We start from the raw sequence: 20946 nt of genomic DNA, 5'->3' as shown, positions 1-20946 counted from the left end.
ATTTAATAAGAACTAATAAAATAACAAGACAATACGCAGAAAACAAACAGTTACTTCAGAGTTCAGAATCACAGGAAATATTTTAAAACAATGCATGACCATCTCAAATAAATACAGAAAACATCTACACTAATCTTTACTACATTCTTAACTATATCTAACAGAAATGACTGCACCGTAGTTACTTTCTATTAGCAAGGCAAATGCAAATTATGAGTGGATGTTCTTGCTAGGTCCAAGACAAAAAGAAAAATGCAAAGTCTCTCTCTCAGAGAGTTCTTAAATTAATATCAAACATTACTGCTGGGTTAACTTGGATGATATCACTTTTTGTCACATGTCTTTAGTTCCTAAGTTAACCAGAAACTAACATCTCTATGTTAAAAATACATATCTCTCAGATGTGCAGCTGCTAGGAAGTCATAAAGCAATACAGCAGTTTACAAACCTAGCAATTAATTTTCTCCAAGACAATAGAAAGAAACTTCTAGCTCTAGACATCCTGTCTCCTTGCTGCATTAACTAACTTTGATAGTACATCATAAAGGACCTATTTTTAACTTATTTTCTTGACGTTTTATAAGTTAATCTTCTAAGTTCCAGCAGGGCATGCTGTGGTTACATTCTTGAAGCTCAGTACATGATATACAGTTCTTTATAAATCATATCAATATTCACAAATGACAGAATTATTGGGTCTATATTATCTTATCAAAGAGGCATTACAGCGAATGCACTGATCTGGCCAGAAACTAAACATCACTACAAATACATAAAAGTGGTGGGCTTCACTCCCCCATACCCCCGAATGTGGAGGGCTTTGCCCCCATATCACCCTAACTAAATATACACACTCCAAGATGACATAACAGTGGGGAAAGGGCAAATTCACACTGATGGCCAAGCCATTTTTTTTCCTAGGAAAAAAATCTCTGACTCGGCCATTCACATAACTGGCTGCCTGTTCTTTAGGGGTTGAGGAAGAGGCATTCACTGTAATGCCTCTTTGATAAGTTAATATAGACCCAGAATTATTTACAAAATTCCAGATAGCTAGGCTGGAACTGTCACAGTAGCACAGTAGAATAGGCAGTATGTAGATGAGGTAGGTAGGTATGAGAATGTTAGAGGGAAGTGCAACATGTCAGAAGGAGTGTTAGATAGAGAAAGCAGTAGGTGTGAAGAGAACTAGAAGAGAACTAAATATATTAGTGGTTGACATTATGCTAGTCTAACTCACTGCTCTGCTCTTGTCTAAATCCTGACTGATCACTCTCTCTATTAAATTCTTCCTGAGAAATTCCAGTAACAGACCTTGAATTTATTAAACTTCTCTTAAATCTCTTACTCCTACTTTTTAACCACTAAAGACATATATCTAACTATGTTTCTTTGTACATAACTGTGATGGTGTTTCTGTAAGTGTATGATGTTTTATAACACATTTATCATCATATTAACTAAAAGACCTATAGTTGTCTCATTATATGTTTTGTATTTTTCTTATATCACATATATATTCTTTGTAACTTATGCAACTCTTTTGAAGGTCTTCGCTCAAGTCAGTATTTTCTTATATTACGTATTTTCTGTGGGAATATTTTATCTGTGTCATCTTATGTTTGTTGTTTCTTAGATTATATATTTTGTGTAACTACTGGGCTTTTCCCCCTGGGCCTCCACTGAAAATGGGTTATCCCCCCCCACCCAGACAGACTATCCTAGTAAACAAACATAAAAATAAATAAATAAAATAAATAGACAATGTACATATGCAATAAGCTCTTATTGTCACTGCAAGTCACACTCAAGCATGTCATCACCCTTGGATGCATTGTGTAATACAGTTTAACATTTCATGGACTCTGCAACATTAACATTATGGTCCAGTACTGTGTGGATGGGGACACCATGCAGAATGTGGTGGACATAAGCCAGCCTCAGCTATAGGCCTGTAGGAGTTATGAATTTCTTATAGTGATAGATACCAAGGTATGTGTGGCTTTACATATACTAGCTACAGGGACTTTTAAGTGACCAGCAGTGGACAAAGTGGGGTTATCTCAGACATCTGCCATGAGAATACCCCATTAGTGTTTTAATTGCATGCTGCTGTGTATGGTAGAGCAGTGTGGATTCCACATACCACACAGGAGGGCTCCAACTCCACAGAATAAGCAGACCATGTCAAAGCTGTATCTTTATAGTCAGCCTTTTGTAGACTACTGGGAGGTGATCTGTGCCTGACCTATAAGGCAATCTGATCCAGTACCGAGAGACTTGTTGCACTTTAACAAGTCTAACAGCATTAAAAACAACAGATCCAAGGACCTAAACTTCATTTGTAACACAAAAAACATGTTGGATGGACAAATATCTGTCTCAGAGACTGCCCCTGTTTTGTAACATGTTTCCCATCCATGTGAAGTAGAGTTTGTGGCTCACCTTATACAACCATTACCTGGACCAATGGATAGGAAACCGTAAATGCACCCCTAAATTCATAATTATTCTTCTATTGGGTAGATGTAGTTTGCAAATGCATTACCACCCAAGCACAACTATATGCCCCTGCATAATTTGCCCTAGCATTTATATATGGGAATGGGTATAGTAGCATTTGTCCAAATGTGGAAACACCATCTCTAACATTGACAAGTTAATGTAGACAAACACTGATACACATCTGCACATGCTCTGAGGTTAGTCCTTGTATCATACAAATTTTAAAACAGTGTTTAGGGAGGACATTGTGACCTTGCACTATTGATGGCAATCTGTTTTGTCAACCAAAGTGTGTCGACAAAACAGAGGTCAATTTCAACCCAAATTGAGTAACTGAAGTGAATCCACTGGAATACATGGATAGGCTTAAAAAGTCCATGTATTCCTATGGGTTCACTGCCAATAGACGAATTTAGATTAAATCAACCTCTGTTTTGTACCAAAAATACTCTAAACATCTCTTTCACTGCCAAATAATTAGATAGTATTACCTTCTCCTTGTTTGCATATATCAAATTGTGTTTTTTTGTTCTTTAAATCTCCATCCCAACACATTTATATCCATCTTCTCTTAATCCACCAACAAGCTCCTCTGTTAGCTACTTCTGCCTTTGTCTTTGAATTTTCCAACTCCTGAAGCACTTGCTTCATTTACTTAATCTTTTCGTTATCATGCTTTCAGCTACATTCTCTCCTTGTCTCCTTAACTGCTCTTTGCTAAAGCTTCTCCATTGTCAGCTATAACTTGCTTATCTTCTTCACATCCAACCTTCTCTATATGAGTTATCAGTTTGCATCTGCAAACTGCCATGGTTTCATCCAATTTCCTACCATTGACTTTCTTTCCCTCTGATCTCTTCAGCTGTATTTTATCTTCTTCCGTTCCTTTTGTCCAGACAATTTGTTCTTTATTAGGCCAGTGGCCTGGATTCCAACTCCATTTTGTCTTCCTCCTTCTACTCCCAGCAGATTTTAACCATAACAATCTGATACACTTTTATCCATCACATTCACAAGGGTCATTTCCCTATCAGCATTTCTATCTTCTAACATCTTGTCAACATGACTAGCCTGCTTCCTGTCATCTCAAGAGAATGTAAAACAATGTTTCCTTTCTACTTTCTCCATCCATATATCCCGTATGAGCAGCCCTCTGTACCCTGCTTTAAAGCATTCTAACAATACCTGTGATAAATAGTACTGTACAGTTTTTCCCTCTTTGGAAACCAAAAGCATATTCAAGTCACTTTCCAAGATTAGCCTATCTCCCTCTGTCATTCCCTTCACCTGCTGTAACCACTTTTCAAATACCTCTGGATTTTTTTCATTTAGTGTATATAGCAATTCTAAAATAAAACCCTTAGAATCCTTTATCCATCAGCCTGTTGCCCATCTACCATCTTCACTTTTCATCTTAATCTTTTCTTGCTATTACATTTTACTTTAGCCAAAACACCTGCAACTCTCTTGCCTCTTTCTCTTGCTCAGCTCATAGCCCACCATTTAAAATATTTACAATTCTATTTCCCTACTGCAATTTTCTCCTTTTCAGCTTAAACTCCTGCAGGAAAACTAGCCCTAGTTGCAAACAGTATTTAATAAAGTCTAATGTCCAGATCCAGACAATAGGCCAACAGCAACCTCCTCCCAGTTTTGTATCATAAAAAACATATTTGTGATTATTTTTTAGAAAATAATAGTGTATTAACAATGAAAAACAATATTGGAATTGTAACACATCTCAGATTTTAATATAACATATAATAACGAAAACAGTCATCATATTTTCAGACTTTACCTACCAGTTGGGCAGTCTTTTAAAAATATGTCCATCTTTGCACTATCTAAGCAAAACTGCATCATTTACAAATCTTGCTGACATCTCCTGATTCTTCTTTGGAATGAATATTCATCCATACACAGCAATCCACTCCCAGCTGCTCAATATTCAAAAGAAACAGAGATGAAAAATAAGGAGAATATCATTATAAAATATTCTAAAATTCAGCAAAGCAAACATTTCCTACAGTCCTAAGCACTACAGAGTTCCAGCAGTTTAATCATTAATTTTCTCGCTCCTGCCATAGCAATCCTCATCTCGCCTACTATATAAAGTACCCTCTTTCAGCAGCAACTTGGTCATCTTCTTAAGCCTTTCCTTCTCCAACATCCCAGCAGTCACTACTTCTTGTTTTTTTTTTCTATATCAGCAGCACTCTTTCACTTCATCAGTTCTTCTAGGCTTGAACAGTTTTTCTCATGCTGGTTTCTCAGCTGTAATGGAGAGTGAACATAAGCTCTAACCATGTGTTTGAATTGTACCCCTCTGTCCTCCATGAGAGCCTACTTTATTATACATCATACTATCAGAATTTCTCTCCCCCTCATGCCAGCTATTTTCTTATGATATTTGTGCCATGGTGAGGTTACAATCAGCCCCATTCCTGACATGATCTGCCTAGCATGCCTATTGAGCTACTTTGAGCCATACAAGGAGATAGCTCAATTTCCATGGCATCACACAGTTCCTTTCTATCTCAGTCCCAATGAACTCCCTTTAACTCAGTGTGAATGTGTGCCATGTCCTCCTTTAACATTGCTATTTAGTTAGTGTTCCCCTTCTACTGTATTCTATAGATCCATAATAACCGGATGCCCAATCAGCCAATGAGTATTGCTGTTGTGTTAACTTTCCCTTACTATAAATTGTCTCTTGAACTTCTTCCCAGTCTCCTCTTGTTTACATTGCTGAGAAATAGTAGAACAAAGTAGAAATTTCCTCCTCTTAGGCTGATAAAGTTCTAGTTACCCTTCTTTGTATCTTACTACCAGGTTAGTGCACAGTGCACTACCTAGAAGGTTTAATCTTTTTCTCCATATTTAATTAAAAAAACACTTAACCTTATGTTCTAGTATATAAACCCTTCCTGCAAATTGACTTCATTAGCACTCATTTAGTACTCCTTTTTCTAGTGTATATGCATATCATTATTGCTTTGGTGTAAACTCTACTTAAAACATTCTTCTTTATTCAGCTGCTTTAACTGTATCACTATTTCATACTGCTTGTTTTTAAAATGCTCAGTTACATTTCTTTTGCTGCATATATTACTGCTTGTTAGTAGCCTGACTACTTTGTAGTTGTTATTCTAAGCTTCTTAGTTTTGATTTAAGCACTTGGGCTATAAACTGGTTATCTTACACAATGAAGGTTTGTGCTCTATACTCTTGTGGCAGAAGAGGTAGCTAACATCTTTCTAAGCTGGAAATTGTTGGTTGAAGGCTCACTGTGTCTGTTATTCTAAACATGTTTTAGTTCTGGTTTAAGCACTTAGGCTTTAGGCCAGTTGTTTTAAATTAAGAAGGTTTGTGGACTACACACTTGTGGGAGGAGAGGGTAATTTCCAGCCTTCTGAACTAGGACTTGCTGGTGAAGGCTTACTGTGGCTATTATTTTAAGTGTCATTCTGATTTAAGCACTAGGGCTCCAAACCAGTTATTTTACATTAGGAATGTTTGTAGTCTACAGAATTTAATAGAGTTGCTCAAAGTCTGACGTACTTAGCCACAGGTCTGGAGTGCATCTGAACAGAAATTCAAGGCATCCACTGAAATCTTCTAAATATAAGTATACTTTAACCACATGAACTGTATTTTTTTGAACTAATCTTCTAAAAATAAGTATAATTTAACCATGTGTACTGTATTTTATTGAACTATTGCTTCGCTTTTGCTGTTTTTTTTTCTGCTGTGGCTACTTCATTTAGCAGTTTTTATCATTGCTACTTCTGCCTTAAATGGCATATGCTAGACCCAGACTTCCTGACTCTAGATTGTTTGGTATCACTTGAGCACTAAAACCAGCCATCTTACATTAAGAGGGCCTCCCTGCATATTTGTGGCAGAAGTATGTAGCTCAGAACCCATCTGAGTTGGTGATTGCTGGAATAAGGCTCTGTGTGGGGCTTTCCTGTTGTTATTTTGTGTTAAAACTGCATACGTTTGCTTGGATTTAAGCCTCACATTTGTGCAGGTTTATGCTCAGTTTATCGGAGCTGCTCAAAGATAGGCGTGCTTAGTCAGAGTTCTGGAATGCATCTGAACAGAAATCCAATCCACTAAATCATCTAAAAATAAGTATAATTTAAACGTGTATCCATTTTATGAGCTGTATTTTATTGAACTGCTGCTTTATTTTACTGTTTTTTGCTGCTGTGACTGCTTCATTCTGCATTTTGTATCATTTCTACTTCTGTTTAAATAGCATTGGCTAGATTCAGACTAGCTGAATACAGATTGTTTGGTATCACTTGAGCACTAACACCTATCTTACATTAAGATGGCCTACCTGCACCCTTGTGGCAGACATGTGTAGCTCAGGACTCATCTGAGTTGGGGATTGCTGGTATAAGGCTCTGTGCAGTAATTTCCTACTGGTAGCTTGTGTTAAAACTGTTTCAATTCACTTGTATTTAGTTTGTGTTTGCACAGAGCTGTGCACTATGGAATGGGAGTTAGCAGTACCCTTAATAGACACAAATGCCTAGATACAAATTTTCCCCTAGAGAACAGTCAGTGGAGCCCACTCAGGCTTCCCTGCTGTAGTACAGGCAACTCAGCTGAGCAGTGAGCAGCATTGCTACACTTTTTAATCCCTAAACCTCAACAGAATAAGTCCCCTTGTTAACTCTACAGCAAATATTGGTCTAACTTGCACGCCCCTGTGTTTAACCTGCTACAGTGGACCATCAGTTTCCCAGCATTTATCCAACCAACCTGATTGACATGGGCATCCTGAAGCAATGTGGTAATTGCCTCATGTATACTGACAACGATTTGCTCCTACAGCAAACAAGTGCAGTATGTGACAGATGTAACTATACTGTGAAACTGGAATCAATCCTCTCATGTAACAATAAACAAGACAACAAACAAGTTTTCAGCACACACACACACACACACACACACACACACACACACACACACACACACACACACACACACACACACACACACACACCTCTCCTCTCACACAAGATAAAGTCATGACAAATAAACCTACATACGTGGAGGTACTCATTAAGAGCCTACCAAAAGACCAGAGACCTCCCAAGCACAAACAACTCACACATACTATAGCACAACCATAATCTACTACAGATAACAACACACATACTTGTGTCTCAGAAAATAAGCCTCCAAGGCATAACACCTCAAAACCAAATGTGCTGGTGATAGGAGATTCCATAGTTAGACACACACGTTTCCCTCACCAGGCTGGACAAGGAGAAAGTCACAGTCAGCTGCCTGTCAGGTGCCAGGATCCATAAATCATGCACACACTCAGGTCACTCAACAACTACCATTATGACCCTGTCATAGTACATGTTGGCGTGAATGACTTGAGACATACCTCCATGGACTATATGAAGTGAGAGATGACTGAACTCTCAGAAAATTTGTCCCAGGCAGGTATGTCCCTAGTCCTAAACAGCATTCTACCTTCACCCAGGATGATGACACAATATAAACAAAAAATGATTGACTTCAATAATTGGCTTAGCTTCTGGTGTCAGTCCAGGGGATCCAATATCTGTCAGGCATGGTCGACAGACCACACTGCTTTTCCAGAGATGGTCTTCACCTGTCTCCTCTAGGATTTTGAATACTGGCAAAGATGCTTGCATCCCCCATAGTGACTTTTTTAGACAATACCAATACAATAAAACTTATGACATAAAAAAATCCACTACAGACAAGCTCAAGATTATGCTGCATAATGTTAGGAGTCTAAAATGGAAATTGCATTCCTGGAAGCTCTATTCACCTTTGAAGAAGCTGACATCTGTGCAGTCATCGAGACTTGGTTCAAGATCACAGAGAGCACCCTGGCCGTGCAAGGCTACAATGCCTTCCACACATGCAGACCTCACAATGAGCAGGAAAGAAAAAACGTGGAGGTGTATCCATCTTCATTAAATCCAAATGCACCTCGAGACTGGTTAATAGTACAAATCTTGACCTTCTCCAGGTCCAAATAACTGTAGGTAAAACATTCTACTACATCATTGCTAGCTTCGGGTCCCCCACCATGAACCATGAGAAGCACACTGCCTACCTGGACTTACCTGAGTCAATCACTATCCGGCCAAACACCTTGGTAATGGGAGATTTCAACTATCCTTCTATCACGTGGGTGATGTACATGAGCACAAGCTTGATTGTTCTGAAATTCCTGAACTTTGTTATTACAAATGCTCTGGAACAGTTAGTCTACACCCCCACAAAGGGATCAAATGTTCTGGACTTAGTACTCACCAATGGGGGGGGTGACTGCCCTACTCCCTGTGTTCTGCCACCCTAGTAAGATCAGACCATAAATCTGTCTCTTTTGAAGTAACAATCAGAACTCACACCTCCACAGGAGCAATACAAATGAGAAACTTCTCCAAAACAAGTTATAGCCAACTAAGTGATAGCTTTAAAAGTTTCAATCACCATGCTAACACAGCCAACAATGACTCCTACGCAGAGGACTACACAAACTGTATTGACTCTGCTGTACCTAACAGGATCAAAACTAAGTCCTCCCATAAAAACAAACCACCCTGGTGGACCTCAAGTATAAACATGTTTTGTAACAAAAAGAAACAACTGCTATCTAAGAATATGAGGGAACTTCGTCAGCAGAGAAGAATGCCCTCCACTGCTTGAACAAGCAAATTAGATATCTAGTAAAGTTCTCTAAAGCTAGTTTTGAGGCTACATTAGCTTTCCTAGCTAAAGACAATCATAAGGCATTCTTTAGCTATGTCCAAAATCTAAAAGGGAATACCCAGCTATGTACCAAATGGATAGTGGATGGTACCACTCACACTGATCCTGAGGAAATTGCCAACCTATTAACTGACAGATGTGGTGCAATCTTAACTCCCCCTCTCCCCACCAGCCATACCCCAGAGCATACCTGATAACTGTCCTTTCCCCAGTATCTCCAATGAGTAGGTCATATCCATGCTCTGCAAGGCCAAAAACACAACCTCTATGGGACCAGATAACATATCAGGCTGCTTAATAAACAACCTAAAACATGCCCTAGTGGATCCACTTGGCACTTTCTTTAACCATTGTCTGAACACTGGCTTTGTCCCAGCAGAGTGGAGAACAGCAACTGTAATCCCCTTGCACAAAGGGAGTCCATCAACTGACCCTGGGAACTCTAAACCCATAAGCCTAACCAGCCTTATCTGCAAAGCCATGGAAAGAATCATCATCATTGACCTTATCAACAAAGATGTATGCACCCTTCAGATTCTTGATCCCACCCAGTTTGGTATCGTTAAGGGTAGATCTTGCTTACTAAATGAGGTGGACTTCTTCAAGAATGTCACCAAAGCCCTGGATGAAGGCAAAGCAGTACATACCACCTATCTTGACTTAGCCAAGGCTTTCAATACAATCTCCCACTCAAGTATCATTGAGAAACTCTCCCAGCTAGGGATTAATCCATATATCACTAGATGGCTAGCCAGCTAGCTCAACAACAAATCCCATATTGTCAAAGTTGGGGATTCCACCTTCACCAATAGAACAGTTACCAATTGGGTATCACAAGGCTATGCACTGGGCCCTATCTCTCAGAACTCCAGGTGAAAGTAGATGGCCTGTGGCTTACCAAGTTCCTAGATGAGTCCCCTAAAGATATCAGCATATTACAGGAGGAGTTAATACAGACAAATGATTGGTGCTAAAGCCAATCTAAAACTAAATGCAATAAAGTGCATTGTCCCCTTTGGCAAAGAGGTAGCCACTGCAAGTTACAATATGGGCAGCACTCCCCTAAGCTCAAACCCAGTGGTGTGTGACTTGGGAACACAAGTTGATATCATTCTAAACTTCAATCACCATGTGCTCACAGTGGTAAGGAACATTGTACACCTCATAAGTAAGAGCATCACATCCAAGACCAAGGATGTTATAAGTCCTCTGTACTCCACCCTCAGCAGACTGCTAATAGAGTACAACACTCCCTTTTGCATGTACCTCACCAGACACCTGCAACAGCTGGAGAGACCATAGAGGATCCTGATAAAGAGAACTCAGAGATTCCAAAACATGACCTACATGGAAAGACTGTATGCCCTGTCACTGTACTCTGTGTCCTATAGGCTGCAGAGAGCTGACCTGTGTCTGGCCTACAGAGCAGTCTGTGATGCTGCCTGAATGGAAATGCTGCATATCCACAAATCAAATGGGATGAGTCACTCGCTGTAGAGATCTCAACCTAGCCTGTGACTTAAAAAAATATGCTGGAGAGACAGATATGTCCCCCCAGGGACTGCTGCTATTCTGGAATAAACTTCCACTTCACATTAAGCAGAGCTCCTCAATGACCCTATTTAAGAGCAACCTGAACAACTGGATGAGAGACTGTAAATTCATCCCTGGGGTGGCACATATGTCCCTCAAGGACAGGGGCAGCCAATGCTGATCATACATTCCATCTGCAAAACATCAAGCCATCTAACAATGATCAATTAGGGAACCATCTAACAATGGTTAATTAGGGAACACAGGTATTACATGGATAGCTTTGTAATGGCCCTATGGCCATTAGCCCACTAACCTCCTATGAACCTATGAGCCTATATTGAGAACAGAGGGAAAACTAAGCCATTTCTCAGCCTCTGATTCTTAAAGAGCCTTGAATTGAGTTGTTTTCCTGTTGGCCAGTTGGGTCATTTGATTTTTTCTGTATTTCTCTGCTATTATAAGTTGCCTGTTTTAATGCAGTCTTGTGCTCATTTATTCACAGCTGTTCAACTCTAAGCAACCACCTTACTGATCTTTTTATAAAGAATTCAACTAAGTGCTAGCATAGAATTTCTAGGAAGAGTACTTCTGCATTTCTTACTGATCTACTTGAAATAGCCTAGTCTTATTTTTGTATTTATCTGAGTCAGAATTCCTTTTGTTTAAACTCTCATCAGAGTATGAAAAGAAATGTAATTTCTAGGCATCTAGGCTAAAGTACCTAAGAAAGCTTTGTCTTGCACTCAAAAACTTCACGTCCCCTATAAAACTGACCTCAAAATCTCCTTCATTACTACACACTCATCAGGTGTTTGATGAGACACTGGTTTACGTGAAAAGGTGTGTTGCCCTTCATGCACAGACTACGATTGTCAGATTTACTCAGCACATCAGTAGACCTGCTCTAAACCCCACTGAGACCACCCTTACTACAACTTACTCTACTTAGCATCTGAACCATGGAAATGTCTTTTCCAACTGTCACTGTAACCAGCTTGGTTGAAATGAGCATCCTGAAATAATGTATAAACTGTTTCCTGTTTATTGATGACCACTTACTGCTTAAATGACACAGTATGTGTGAGAAATGTAGTTATATATATAGATTCTAGACGCAAAACTATCAATACCAACTCATTTAGAAAACAGGTTGTCAGTAACACACAACACCACACTAATCTGAGGCAATAAAGACAAAACACAGACATACTTAAGCTGAGGCTCTTAAAGTAACCTAACTAAACAACAAAGGCCTTTGAGATGTAGCCCAAGAAACAACTACCCTCAGCAACCTCACAAATGTTCAACTCAGGTAGTGCCTATCATGAAACATGCATCTAAGACTCAGTGTCTCAACTCAAAAGCCCACAAGACAAACCTCAACACTATCCAACATCTTAGTCATAGGTGACTTCTTAGTCAGACGTGGGTGCATCACTCACCAGGCTGTAAAATGAGATGGCACTGTCAGTTGTGTGTCAAGAGGTGGAAGTCACCACATCACACATGTCCTCAAGTCCTTGCAGTGCAATTAGATATATAACACAGTCATAGGACACATGGAAGTAAATGACTTGAGATGTACCAACCTGGACCCTGGACTATATGAAGAGAGACATGATGGAGCTCCCAGAGTATGTATCAAGGGCAGGTATGAACCTAACCTTTGCAGCATTTTACTTTCACCAAGAATGAGGCCACAGTACAAACAAAATATTATAGATTTCAACAATTAGCTTAGTTTCTGGTGTCATTGAAAGGGGTTCCAATATATATCAGACCAAGATGAGATGGGTGGCAGTCCAAAGTGCTTTGCCAGGGGTGGCCAACACCTATCTCCCAAAGGCTTTTTTATATTGACCAAAAGCCTTGACCACCCTTGTAACACCATTTTTATGCAATGTCAGTCTCCAAAACCATCCAACATGGCAAAACAGAATCTAGATAACAAAGCTTTTCCTGCTCAATGCTGCTTTAAAAGAAGACTCTACTCCCTACAGGCTTTCCATACCATGAAATACATCAATATATGCATTATCTTGGAGACCTCATTCATGTCCATAGAGAGCACTCTATCAGTACAAGGCTGCTTACCATGCATTCAGGACTATCGCATTACAGGTTTGGTTGTCTCTATATTCATTAAACAAAATGCCACCTCCAGATCCTCTAGATAGTATAATGACCATAAACTCCTCCACATCCAACTAATGGTAATAAAACCCTGTACCACATCATAGCCAACTATCAGACCACCTCTATGTCTCCTCTGGTCGATACCTCCTAAATGATGAGTACAGATTCTCTATGCATCAAGTCAATCACTATTTTCCTAGGAGATTTCAACTATCCTCCTGTAAATTAGAAGACTTATACATCCCCTAACATGTATGCTCAAGATTTCCAGTCTTTATTAATACAAACTCACTGGATCAGTTAGTCCACGCCCCCTTATCAATATGGGAAAGCTATGTTCTCTACCAGTTGAAACTTCCTCTCTAGTCAAATCTGAAGCCAGAAGCACCTCACAATAAGTATTTAGAGATTATGGTACACTAATGTACTAAAACTGAGAGATGACATGACTAAATTCAGTACTCTGTCCAAACCTGATGACCCCAATGCATATGCTGAATCCTTTAAAGTAAAATTTTAAGTTCATGTAAATAGCTGCATTGAGAGAATGTTTCCCTCTGAAGTAAATACAATGCTGAATTTGAAAAATAACCCTCTTTAGTGGAACCCAGCTATAAGCAGGACAGAAAAAAAATGCATTGTACATAAAAGTAAATGTAACTCCCTGACAAAAAATGCTCTTGCTAAACTTAGCAGGGAGCATCAGTCCTTGATCAAAGTAAAAAAGCAAGTATGAGGTAAACATAGACACTTAGACTAAAGACAGGCATAAAGCCTTCTTTAACTATGTTATAAATGTCAAAAACAATGCTCAGCACTGGACAGAGTTAATAATAAATGATACCACATAGACAGAGGACATAACCAATTTACTAGCAGATAAATTTAACTCAAACTCTACCCCACCAACATTCCCAGATCACATACCTGCATATACGCATCTATATTATGTTATCGTATGATGAAAATAGCGAACGCTATTTCATCGTACCAATAATATCTAAACAACAAAATACTGAACAAACGGAACAGCAAATTTTTTCCCAGGAAATAATTTGCTGTGCCGTAAAAAAAAAAAAAAAAAAAAAAAAAACTTAAACACAAATTTAAGTGGGGGGATATGACCCCACACCACCCCTACTTAAATATACCAACTCTGAGATTTCACCATAGTGGAGGAAATGGCAAAGCCCCAAAGACGGACCACCGATTTTTTTCCCTGGGAACAAATTCGATGTTCCATGACTTTGCTATTTTGCCATTTCGACAGTATCGGATCGACTAAATAGCATTCGCTATTTAGTCCATTCGATACTGTAATATAGACCCGCATATACACTGCTAGCCAAGTCTTTCCAGAACAAGTCCTCAAGGCACTATCCAAGGTCATGAATGCTGATTCTATCAGATCAGACAACATACCAGGATGCCTCCTAGCTAGTCTGAAACAGGACCTGCAAACACTGTGCAGAGATTATTCAGTATCAGACTCCATAAAAGCTATGTGCCATATGAATGGAAAATGGTAACATTCATCCCCTTACACAAGAGTGAAGTGTCAACTGACCTAGGTAATTATAGACCCGTAAGTCTGATAAGTCTCATCCATCATAGGTTCATAGGATGATACTAGGCTATTGGCCTGGAGAGCCTTATTAGCCTAGCCAAGAATTTCACCCATGTTCCCTCAAAGTCAGGATGTGTTTCCCCTGCCTGGCAGGAACACAGATGGGATCCCAGGGGTGCATTTTCTGTTTCCCATTCAGTCATCCAGGTTTCTCTTGAAGAGGGCTAGAGAGGTACTCTGCTTGTCATGGAGAGGGAGTCTATTCCACAGACGGGGGAGTCTTTGGGACACAAATCTGTCCCACCAACAAGTTCTATTAATGTCACAGACCAGGTTAAGACCTTGCGTGTTGGTTGTGCGAGTAGAGTTTGTCTTATGGATTTGCAGCACCTCCATCAAGGCTGGATCTGAAATGGCCTTGTAAGCCAGACACAGGTCACCTCTGAACAGTCTGTATGAAACTGAGTAGAGGGACAGGGATTTTAGCCTATCTGTGTAGGATAGGTGTTTGAGACCCTACCTTTTCCTGGCCAGGAACCTCTATGGTCTCTCCAACTGCTGCATGTACTCAGCAATGTACATGCCAAAGAGGGCATTATACTCGATAATGAGTCTGATAAGGGAGGAGTACAGGGATGTTATGACCTCCTTGTTCCTGGATGAAATACCCTTATTAATGAGGTGGGCCATGTAGAAAGCTTTCTGTACAACGGCAGCAATGTAATGGTCAAAAGTCAGGTTGCTATCAACCTGGGTGCCCATGTCCCTCATGACTGATTGCATACCTAGTACATTGTTATTAATGTGATAATTAGTGGGGATGACATTTTTCCCAATGGGGATAATGATGCATTTCTTGGCATTCAATTTGAGGCCATGCTTCTAGCACCAGTCATTAGTTTGGGTAAGGCCATCTTGGAGGATGTTCACATCACTAGGGGAATTTAAGACAGTGCCCAGCTTGCAGTCATCTGCAAACATGGTCAGCCACAGACCACTGGTTTTGGCTTGCACCTCAGAAAAGTATATCCCAAACAGTAGAGGCCCCAAGACAGATCCTTGTGGTACACCATGCTCATTACAGGTCTACTACTAGAGGTGGCTTCCCCTACTTTGACTGAGTGGGCTCTATCAGTGATCCAGTTAGCTACCCATCTGATAACATACTGGTTGATGCCTAGCTGGGAGAGTTTGTCTGTTGTGCTGGAGTGGAGAAAGTTGTCAAAGACTTTGGCTAGGTCAAGGTAGGTGGTGTGCACAGTTTTCTCCTCGTCCATGGCTTTGGTGACTGTTTTGAAGAAGTTGACCAAGTTTAACAAGCATGACCTCCCTTTGACAAAACCAAATTGTGTGGGGTCAAGTGTTTGGAGGTTGCCAATGTCTTTGTTTATAAGGTCCATGATAATGCATTCCATGGCCTTGCAGATCAGGCTAGTTTGGCTGATGGGCCTATAATTGCCTGGGTCAGTGGATGCTCCACCTTTGTGTAGAGGGGTGACAGTGGCTGTCCTCCATTCAGCTGGGATGAAGCCAGTGCTGAGGCTTTGGTTGAATACAGTGTCTACTGGAGTGGCGAGCTCATGTCTGAGTTCATGAAGGATACAGCCAGGGATGTTATCGGGTCCCATGGAGACTGTATTTTTTGGCTTTGAGAGGGCATTAAGGACCTGCTCCCTGGTGATGATAGGAGGGGGGCAGGTGCTGGGGATTTTCTGATTTATTGATGGGGGGACAGGGGGGTGACATTTTCACTGAATCTGTCTGCCATCAGGTTGGCTTTATCTATGGTGTTTTTGTATGTGGTGTTATTGACCACCAGTTCAGAGCAGATATGGGTGTTACCTTTGAGATTGCAGACATATGTGAAGGAGACGTGATTGTCCTTGGTGGACGTAACCAATTTAGACTCAAAGTTAGCATTAGAGGATTTCACCAGTGACCTTATTTGCTTTTACAGACAAAGGAGAGGTTGCTTCCAACTTGGCACCTGCTCCTTCTTGGTCCTGGACAGCATTTTTTTTTTCTTGTATTATGGAGTCTGTTTACTGCTGCTGTCCACCAGACAGGTTTACTTTTCCTTGAGGAAGATTATTTGGCCTTGTCAGGTATTGCTGAGTCCATACAGCTATGTAGGTGCTCATAAAGTTATTTGGTGTAGGCTTGGACATTAGTGCTAGTTCCAAATGAAGGGATGTTTGCTGTGAACCTGCTTATACCTGCTCTGAGGAGATAGTTGTCAGCTTTTGAAAAGTGTTACCGTTTGACCCTGACAATGGGGGGGTGTCAGGGGAGAAGATGACTTCAAAAGTGATCGCGTTATGGTTGGATCTTACCAAGGAGGATGACACTGTAGGACTACAGTGGCTACTCATGCTGGTTAGGAGCAGGTCTAGAATATTTTCACCTCTCATAGGGGTGCCAACCAGCTGATCCAATGCATTGGCATTGACGAAGTTGAGGAATCTCTGGGCATTCATGTTTGAACTAGAATATGTCTTCCACTCTATGGTTGGGTAGTTAAAGTCACCCAGGATCAAGGTACAGGGTTGAATCTTGATGGATTCAAGTAAGTCCAGATAGGTGGAGTGGGCATCCTGAATCATGGTTGGGGGTCTGTAGATAGCTATTATTGGAATAGGTGTTTTGTCAACAGTTAACTGCACCTGGAGTGTCTCTTGTGTGTCATACCATTTGACCAACCTGGAGGTGTGTATGTCTTTGATAAATATTGAAACTCCACCACCTTTGGCTTTGTAGCCCTCCATTTGGGGTCTGAAAGTATGGTAGGATGAGTAACCTGGTAAGGTTGGGGTGCTCTCCACATGTTTGAACCAGGTTTCAGTGACTGCACAAATGTCAGCATCCCCTAGGGCAAGAAATGCTTGCAATGAGTGCAGTTTCATGCTACGACTCCTAGCGTTTAGCAGCATGACCTTTAAAGTTCGTTTATAAGAATTTTTCATGTTGGTAATTTTGTGCTCATGACTTTGCCTTAAAAAGGCACTATGGGGGAGGCAAGAGCCTTTGCTAGAAGCCTAAAGCCCAAGGGAGACAGATGAAGGCCATCCCTGGTAAAGCGTCATAGTCTGTCAATCATGTCCTTCCAGGCTGTCAGGTACTGGATCCCCTTAGAATGACACCAGAAACTAAGCCAATTGTTAAATTCAATCATTTTCTGTTTATATTGAGGTATCATTCTAGGTGATGGTAGGATGTTCCTTAAGGCTAGGGACATACCTGCTTGGGACACATATTCAGCAACACCAATCATATCTCTCTTCATATAGTCCAGAAACGTATGTCTCAAGTCATTCACACCAACATGGACTATGACAGAGTCATAACCATACCTTTTGTTAAGAGACTTGAGTGTGTGCATGATATGGTGAATTATAGCACCTGACAAGCAACTTACTGTGACTTTCTCCTTGTCTAGCCTGGTGAGGGGCACATCTGTGTGTCTCACGATAGAGTATCCTATGACTATTATGTTGGGTTTATGGTTGGGTCTTAGAGGCTGTGAGACACAGACATGTGTACTATGTGCGATGCTTGGTACTGTGGGCTGTGATGTGCATGCATGTTTTTCGTTCAGAGGTCTCTTTTATTTAGGTATGTTTTTTTTTGAGAACTCCCGCATATGTATGAGTGTGCTTTACAGATATGGCTGGTGTTAGAGGTGTGGTGTTCATAGGGTTTATGCAGACAGCCTTTTCAGTGCCAGATGTACTGGCTTTTGACTGAGACAGCAAGGATTCTAGGTTCTTAATGTGACTGCATTTCTCACATATTTTGTTCCTATGTGGTAGTAGTAGAGGGATGTCTGTGTACATAAAGCAATTGCTACACTGTCTCGGGATGCCCATATCAACCAGACTAGCAGGAGAAACCACAGGAAATTTTCTGTCTGTGGTTATCAGAATCTGTGGAAGAGAGGTCAGGGACAGTATAGTGGGTACTATCTGAAGAGAGTACCTATAGGTGAGAGTAGTAGGGCTGGAAAAAAATTATATTGCTGCAGGTGAGGGCCTCACTCACACAGGAGTGCTGGTAAAGGAAAAATGCAACCAAGATAACTTGCAAAGGGTTAAAACAGCACAGCAATGGTGTGCAATGGGCAAACAAGCACATGATACACCACACCTCTAACACCACCCATATCTGTAAAACAAGCACATACCCATGCAAATGCTGGGTTTAAATATATTATATCAATATTGTTTAAAATTGTACTTGTTTAAAATGTACTACAGGAGCTTTTCTCCTCGGGTCTCCACTGAAAATGGGCCACAAGCCCAGTTGGACAAACCCGGTTAACAAATGTCAATAAATAAATAAATACCACAAAAACGAACGTAAAATAGAAACAAGAATTGACCAATCAGCCCTTGTCCTTGAGCTCTTAGCTCAACACCCTACGCTAGACCAGTTCCAACCAGTTCACTTACTCCCACTAAGTGCAGGCAGGCCCTGGCCAACACAAGATGGTGCAGCAGGAAAAACAGGAATCACACAAACAGATCTGAATACAACAAAACCTGTAAGCAGACTATGCTAAAGATATTTAAACTCTGTTTAGGTCAATTTAACAGAGGAGAAAATAGACACACTTAAATATAACACTAGCAAACTTCTTCTTTTGGCTTTTCCTGGTTAGGGGTCACCACAGCAGATCATCTTGTCCGCTCATAATTGACAGTGGAGTTTTACTGTGTGGAGTTGCCAGCCCAGCAGCCAACCTTCTACAGAAGGCACGCACACGCATGCAGTCATGCCTAGGGCCAATTTAGAGTGTCCAATCCACCTACAGCATGTTTTTTGGGATGTGGGAAGAAACCGGAGCACCCAGAGGAAACCCACACAATCATAGGGAGGACATGCAGACTCCGCACAGAAGGCACCCCAGCCGAGGATCGAACTGAAGAACCTCTTGTTGTGAGGTGGCAATGCTAACCGCTGCACCATTGCGGCCACCCTAACAAACAAGAGTAAACTGATTTAAACAAATGAACCAATTAACCAATAAAAAAGCTCAAAACTAAGCCCTGTTCCATCAGTCTTCAATCAGACAAGTTCTAATTGCACACTCCTGCCACTAGGGTGCAGGGAACCCTCTCCAAAAATGGCCTGGATTAGTGCTCAAGTTGTACAAACAAAGCTAGATTCAGCAGGTCTGAATCTAGTCTATGCTACAGCAAACAAGGTGCACCAATTTCAGAAAAAAACAATTCAAATAAGCAGGCACAATGAGCCTTTAACCTGCAATTCACAGCTCAGAAGGGCAGAATCTACTCTCTCCTTCAAGAGTGCAGACCACAAACCTTCTTAATGTAAAATAACTGGCCTGAAGCCCAAGTGCTTAAACCAGAACTAAGAGTCTTTTAGAATAACAGACACTAAGCCTTCAACCAGCAATTCCCAACTTAGAAGGATGTAAGCTACCTCTCTTGCTACAAGAGCGCAAACCACAAACCTTTTTAATGTAAAACAAGTGGCCTGAAGCCCAACTGCATAAATCAAAAGGCTTAAAATAACAGTTTCAATTTAATCAGGCTACTTCTTTTCTTTTTTCTTTCGGCTTTTCCCGGTTAGGGGTCGCCACATCGGAACTCTGGTCCGCTAATGATCGGCAGCAGATTTTTATGGTGCCAAGGAGCCAGCCTGATGCCCAACCTTCAATGAAGGCATGCCCATTCACGCATGTCTTTCAAATGCTACTCGACCATGGGGAGGACATGCAGACTCCACACAGAAGGTGCTAACAAGCAGTAATAAATGCAATTGAGTACTTTTAAGAACAGTCAACAAAAGCAAAATAAAGTAATTAAAGTAGGAAGAAACACAAATACAGTAAAAGCAGATGAATCAAGTGCAATAAGCCTATGATAAGGATGATTATGGAATTAAGAAACAAGGACATAGGCAACATACAACCCTTGTCCCAATTCAGTTCAATTAAGTCATGGGTTGGTTCTTTCTACTCAACATGGTTGACTTCTTTGAGAAGCTAAATAAAGCAATAGATGAGGGAAAATCAGGACACATCACATATATAGATCTCATTAACATGTTCAATAGCATTCCACACTCATGTATTGTTAAAAAAACTATCTTACTTAAATGTCAGTTCCTATATAACTTGATGGATAGCAAACAAACTCACAAATGGCACATCGGAAATTAGGGTGTGTCGCTCCATCTTTTCTAAAAGACTTGTCATCAGCAGTATACCATAAGACTCTGTCCTTGATTCACTCATCTTTGGCATTTATGTTTTTGGAGGACAAAGCCAATGAAAAGGGCTTTTGACTCATCAAGTTTTCTGATAAAAAATGTACATATGTCAGCTACTGATATACCTTTCCTGTTTAAAAAAAAAAGGAAAAGTGCATTTTCTTTTGCCACATAATTTTAATTTGCTTTCT

The 20946-nt window shown here is 40.5% G+C and overlaps 1 protein-coding gene across 1 annotated transcript in view; it reads left to right on the top strand.

Moving 5' to 3' along the window:
• The window catches only part of LOC122790374, a 538652-nt gene that overhangs the window by 423227 nt on the left and 94479 nt on the right, over positions 1-20946 (top strand). The window lies entirely within an intron of this gene.

The sequence above is a fragment of the Protopterus annectens genome, chromosome 16.part0 (genome assembly GCF_019279795.1).
Source record: "Protopterus annectens isolate FY-2018-M chromosome 16.part0, PAN1.0, whole genome shotgun sequence".
In the NCBI taxonomy this organism is placed as follows: domain Eukaryota; kingdom Metazoa; phylum Chordata; order Ceratodontiformes; family Protopteridae; genus Protopterus; species Protopterus annectens.
The sequence above is the reverse complement of the archived record's forward strand: the minus strand, read 5'-3'. Positions and strand labels throughout refer to the sequence as shown.